The sequence below is a fragment of the Candoia aspera genome, chromosome 1 (genome assembly GCF_035149785.1).
Source record: "Candoia aspera isolate rCanAsp1 chromosome 1, rCanAsp1.hap2, whole genome shotgun sequence".
In the NCBI taxonomy this organism is placed as follows: domain Eukaryota; kingdom Metazoa; phylum Chordata; class Lepidosauria; order Squamata; family Boidae; genus Candoia; species Candoia aspera.
This window is the reverse complement of record NC_086153.1, coordinates 55,526,542-55,533,209: the sequence shown is the minus strand read 5'-3', so window position 1 is coordinate 55,533,209 and position 6,668 is coordinate 55,526,542.

Below are 6,668 nucleotides of genomic sequence, written 5' to 3'. Positions count from 1 at the left end.
GTCAGTCCTCCCAGGTAAACCAGACAGGAAATATGACCAGATGAGCTAATTCTATTTATTGTAAGGCTACATTAACAGAATTTTACAAGTCTGAACATACAGATCTCTCACCGTCAGTTTTAACAGCCTGATGTGTTATGGCGGATCCTTTTTAAGTTTCTTTCTTTGTCTGTTATGCAGCTGCCAGCTCCTCTCCCTTTTTTCTGGTTGTTCCCTAGGCATCACCTCTTCCCCTCATCCCTCAAGGTCATCCCCACATACCATTACACTTCCTTCTGAATAAACATTGATTACACTATAAAACATCTTAAATTTCAAGTGTTAGTATGGAGGATCAAAAATGGATGCCACTTCCATAAATAATTTTCAGGCGTCTTATGTTGGACCTAATGATCAATCTGTCATGGCAGCCTAAGGGAAGTACAGTTAATCAAATGTCATTTCAATCACTGGTTATCCTCACTGGACACCCACTTTTTCATAGGTTGTCTCTCTTTTCTAGAGTTTTTGTGGAAGTCACATTTTCTTATAGATAGGATTAAAATTGTATGGAGAAAACAGAGCTTGTTTTTTTTTTTAGAAAAAGGTACTGTTAAGAACAGTAAAATAAACAGTTGATTTATTTTTGTCCATTTATTTCAGGAAATGCAACTGGGTGCCCTCCAGATGTTTTGGACAATAGAACCCATAACTCCTCACCATTGAACAATTTAAGTTGAAGCTGTTTTGTAATATATATTATTTATGTGGTTCTGCATCTTTGTAATTCTTCACAGTTTAACAGATATTTGTTAAAATACTATTAAGTCTCCTTTGACAAGAAAGTGATCCTACAGTGTCACTTTGGATCTCTCCCATGTTGGCAAAGAGGGTGCAAACAGCAAGCACTGTATGGTCAGTTGGATCCTTGGAGAAGAGGAATAAAATTTTGAGTTATGCTAGACAACACATGAATGATTTTCCATATATATCTATTCTTGTCCCCTTTTAAGAATACTTTGATGAATTAATATTGAAATGGATGGATCAAAGATGGGAATGTACTAAATCTAATTGGAAGAGATGAAAATAGAGTTATGCATCATTTGGTGCAGCCAGATATGTCACAGGAGAAAAAGGCTGTGGAAAAATAGGACATTTGTTTTCTTCTTCTAAGGGGCCTTCATTAAAATGTTCTGGGGATATTACTGAGTAGAAAATGATTGATTTTGCATGAATGGTTGGGCCACCTATATTAAATATAATGTCAGTAATGTAATCTTAATAGTTTCTGTAAATGTCAGTCTCATTTGGCCATATCTTCTTGCTAGGAAGACCAGGACAAAATAAAAACATAAGCATTCATTTCTAAGATCAGTCTTGGCATCATATTCTCACTGAAAGCCCAAGGATGCCACCACATGGCAGTTTGGAAGGTCATGATATACATTTAAATCTGTCCCTGAAGCCCACACTGCTATTTTTGTTCTCTTATCTACAGGTGATAGTTCCTATTTCTTTTATAATTTGTTTATTTTACTGGGCACATGGGCCATTCCACAAAGGAATGGCATACATCCCAATATATGTAAACTGGGTTAAAGCATAAAATATAGGAAAACAACTCAAAAGTATAACCAGAAAGATAATGTCAGGAACCAGTTATCACAGCAAGCAGTGTCCCATTGTCAAATGGAATAGAATCACAACCACCCAACCCCCAAGGGCTGCTGGAATAATGACAGTTAATGGCTTTCCTAAAAAAACAGTAGTGGACAAGCCATACAGTATGGATGGGGGAGTCCACAGATGAAGAACAGCAATTGAAAAGGCTCACTTTTATCTCAAGAGATGGCATCTCCTGAGAGAAGCAAAATGAAGGGAGACTACTCTGCCAGATCTTAGTGTTTGGAGATCTTATTATCTATTGGAGGTAAGTGGTCCCAGAGATACCCAGTTTCTGAACTATGAAGGGCTTTAAAGATGACAACTGGCACTTTGAATTTAACCCAGAAGGAAGCTAACTGGCAACCAGTGCAATTCTTGTAATAGCGGCATGATATGGAACCAAAAACAAGGTGAATAGCAGGTAGAGTGCTATTGTGCTTTGAGCTGATAGAAGAAAATTGAGAGAGGAACATCTCCTTTGCAAGATATCTACACTGAGTACTTTCTGTACTTTGGATTTAAAAAGCAAGTTTCAAATTGAATTAGGAAGCTTCTATTAATGCAAAACTAGGGACATGTTATTTCGTCTTAAGCAAAACACAAAATATAATTTTCATAGGGAAAAAAAACCAGTGAGGCATCCAAAGGTAAGAGCATTGTAAACATGGATAAATGATCTTCCAATCACAACAAAGAGATGTATCATCTAATTAATGCTATTGTTTTACTGTACATTTCAATCCAATTTTTCCTGTTCTACCATAAGTATTCTTTCCCATAAAGGCAACAACTTCTGCTGTCCTTTGAAGTACTTACAGACCAATCCCAGATGGGTTTCTTAAGACATCCATTTCTTCTTTGGCTTCATTGACTTTATGGGATCCTGTTCCTGGAAAGAAAGGTCTGCAAGGTTAAATTCCTGAAGCCAAATTTATAACATACCCATTTTATTCCCTTGCTGGGTAGTAGTGGTTTGTATGATCTGCTACTCTGGCATGCAGGTTCTTGTAGGTCCCAGGAACTGCTGGACCTGTGTGCCTTGTGGAGTGAGGTTCTGGTGAGAGCTTCTCAGTGAAGTACTGTCCTTTAGATCCTTAATTCATTGTGCTTCCTACCCAAGCAGCTCATTAGAATATTCGGGCTGGAAGTTAGAGTGCGTTCTGTTCAATTAAGCTTTGCTTGGAGCAACAACATCTTTTTGAATCCTGGTTAGATCCTGTGTCTTTGGATCCTTTGACATGTGGGTGGATTCTTAGTTATTTAGTTAGTTATTTTTTTTTTCTTTCTTGATTGAATAGTTTTAGTAAATAACATTATTACTTTACTATTGTTTATTTTTTGATGTTATGTAAATATATTGAGAGCTCTTGCACCGAAGTCAAATACCTTGTATGTCTAATCACACTTGGCCAATAAAGTATTCTATTCTATTCTATTCTATTCTATTCTATCCTATCCTATCCTATCCTATCCTATCCTATCCTATCCTATCCTATTTTCAGGCTCGACGTCTGAGTGGAACCTAGATCCTGCTTCCAGTATTATCTTTTGCCCCTGACGTTTGGCTTATTTCTCAGACTTGCTGGCTTGTTTGTCTGTTGGTCCTGCCTTACACTTTAGACAGTATTGTTGACATCCCCCAGAGTTCCTTCCCTCAAAATGCTGTCATTGACCCATGACACTGAGATATCTAGGAAATGTTTGTTCTCTGCATTGGTAGAGAATTTTTTTCTTCAGCTTGCAAGGTGCTTTAGATTTGGTATCTCATTTATATTTACAATAGATTAAGGGTATGGTACAATGGTGGGCTCTTTTCTTGGGAGCAGTATTATTCAACATTTTTATAAGTGACCTAGAAAACAGAATTAGTCAACTACTTTTCAAATGTGTAGATGACATAACATTTGGAGGTGGGGCCAACACTGAGGAAGACAGAATGAGATTGAAATCTAACCTGGAACGGTTGGAGGACTAGACCGAGGAGAACAAGGTATCTTTCAAGAGGGAGAAAAGTAAACTTCATTTAGGAAGGAAAATGTAGAACTTACATACCATAGCACTATGTTGGAGAAGAGCCGTGTGTGGTCATTGACACAAGCTGGACGTGAGACAGTAGTATGAGACAACTACTATAGTTTTGGGCTGCTTTAGAATAAGTTTTGTAACAAAGATATGTCAAGTCTTTATTCCTATCTACTCTGCATTGGTGAGACCACACCTGAACTACAGTGTATGATTGCAGATACCACATTTGCAGAAGGTAATGAGAGGTTAGAAAAGTTACAGAGGAGGCAACAAATGTCCTATAGGGACTTGAGGACATATATAAGAACAGGCTGAATGTACCTGGGATGTTCAGTCTGGAGAAACTGAGGAGAGACAGGATATTAGTGTTCAGATACAAAAAAGAGTCCATAAAGAAGATGGTCAGGGACTATTTTCCATTGCCACAGAAACTAAGACCAGAAATAATGGGTACCAATTGCAACCACCTAGATTTCTTTTAAATATAAGGATAAACTTCCTGACAGAAACAGCAGAACAGTGTGCCCACAGAAATTATAGGTTCTCTGTCCCTAGAGGTTTTTAATAAGAGGCTGGACAGCCACCTTTAAAGGAAAGTTTAACTGGCTTTCCTGCAGAGGTTGAACCCTATGATCCTTGTGGTCCCTTCCAAATCCACAATTCGATGAGTTTATGAACTCATTCCATGCTGAGGGCCGCACTTGGCCTTTGATTAATGTGCCTGGGGCACCATTCCAAAAAGTTGGCCAGAGCAGCACAAAGAATTGATTTGATTTTCTTTACATTTAAATTGAATTAAATTAATTATAGCCCATTCCCTAGTCACATATTTAACACTTTCCCATTTTTTTCACATTAAAGATGACAATTTGATCATAATTGTTATTATCAGGACAGCAGGCTATGTGGTAGGCTAGGCAGGGAAAATATCCAAGACCAGCCAATTAACCCTTTGCAGAACTAAATCTCGTCTTTCAGTTTCTACAAATGCAGCTCTCCAGTTCAGTGTTTCTCAGAGTTGGCAACTTTAACTCCCAGAATGTGGGAGTTGGGAATGTGTGGACTTCAACTCCCAGAATTCTCCAGCCAGCATGCTTGGGAGTTGAAGACCACACCTCTTAAGGTTACTAAGGTTCAAAAACACTGATCCAGTTGGCCTAGCCTGTAATTTTTCCTCCCAATATATTCCCACTCTTATATTCCCACTCAGGAGGGCAGTAGGGAGCTTGTGATTCCCAACATAGTCCCTAACTGGTGCAAAATGTGTCAGGCAGCTATTATGTTAACTGATGCAGGTTCAGAAATCATAGTTCTTTATCAGGCACAATTTAAAGTGTTGAGATTGGCCTAAAAAGCATCAATGTGGAATTACAGGATACACATTTCTGCCTTCCCGATTGCCTCCCAAACACAACACAGATGAATCTGGAAGTCAGAATTTGCTACCTGATTAAAAAAGGAAAGAAAAGGGAGAAGAATCCAAACTGTGTTTACTGCACTCTGCACATGCAAAATCAGAACAGCACCAGTTGGTGGTAACTTGAAGAGACCAAGTAGATGCAGGACAGGGACCAGCAATGGGGCAGCAAGGATCATGCTGGCATACTTTTCTGCTGACTCAAGGATCGGAGAAAAGTACTTTAACTCAGCAGTGGGGATCACCCATCAACCTCTGCTCTACTTTCCCCTAACTGGAAGAATGACCCTTTTAGGTTCTCCATTTCATTCTACTTCCTATTCCTTTTATTTTCCCCTACGATGAGAATGAGAGCCAGTTTGATGAAGTTAAGGCATCAGGCTAGAAACCAGGAGACTGTGAGTTCTAGTTAGGCTGACCATATGTCCCATTTTGAACAGGACAGTCCCATTTTTTTAACATTTCCAGACCGTCCCATCATTTTAATATAAATGTCCATTTTGTCCCATTTTTTAAAAAACCTTACTTAAAAATTTGAAAGTTCCTGCGAACCTGTCAGAATGCAGTCTGACTTTGAGTGGAAGGAGGGGGAGCTCAGCAGAAATGGCGGGAAAAAAGCCACAGAGCTCAACCCGACAGGAAACCTAAAAAGAGAAAAAACAGGATCAGCTGATAGGTGGTGATCAAAGGGCGATCTGATTGGCTCCTGCCTTAAAACAGCAGGAGGAAAAGAATGTAAAAGCACAGCCAGAGGAGGAATGGCTTGTCGGAGACAACCATTCATTAGACTCTCCAGCCCAGCCTTGCCTCTCGCAAATGAAGGAATCCCAAGATTCCCAGCCCGAGAAAACCAGAGAAGTTCCTGCCTGCCAATCCAGCCTGTCGCCCAGCCCTGCCCTGTTTTGCCATCCTGATGTCCCATTTTTAACCCCGTCCTGTTTTACCATTCTAATGTCCCATTTTTGTCTCAAGGAAATATGGTCAGCCTAGTTGTAGTCCCACTTTAGGCACAAAGCTAGCTGGGTGACCTTGGGCCAGTCACTTTCTCTTGGCTCTAGGAAGGAGGCCATAGCAAACTACTTCCAAAACACCTTGCCAAGAAAACTGCAGGGACTAGTCCAGGCAGTCATCCAGAGTCAACACTGACTTGAAGGGACAAATAAATAAATAAACAAACAGATGAAAACAAAAGGCTCAGAGATGCTGGCTTTTTATCACAGGAGTAAATTTCCTCAATAAGCTTGTATTTTTAAACCTTAAGCATCTCTTGATACTCTTAATCATTTTGGTTCCTCCCAGACACGTTTGCTCTATAAAAGATGGACTTCAGGGAATGAACTGGAGGACTCCAACCAGAGTTTCTTCAAACTTTCCTTACAGAAGCAAGAGTTTGGTAATCCCAGTCTTTTTGTGAAAGCTTGGACTACAAGAAAACAAATCTGTATAGAATGCTAGCCTACAAAGCTTTTATGTAATGCCAGCAATTTTCACTTCCTGCTCAGGAAAAAGTCAACTCAGGACTAGAGGATGTTGGCTGGGACTTGCCCTTTCAATCAGCTGAGTCAAATGCCATCAAATT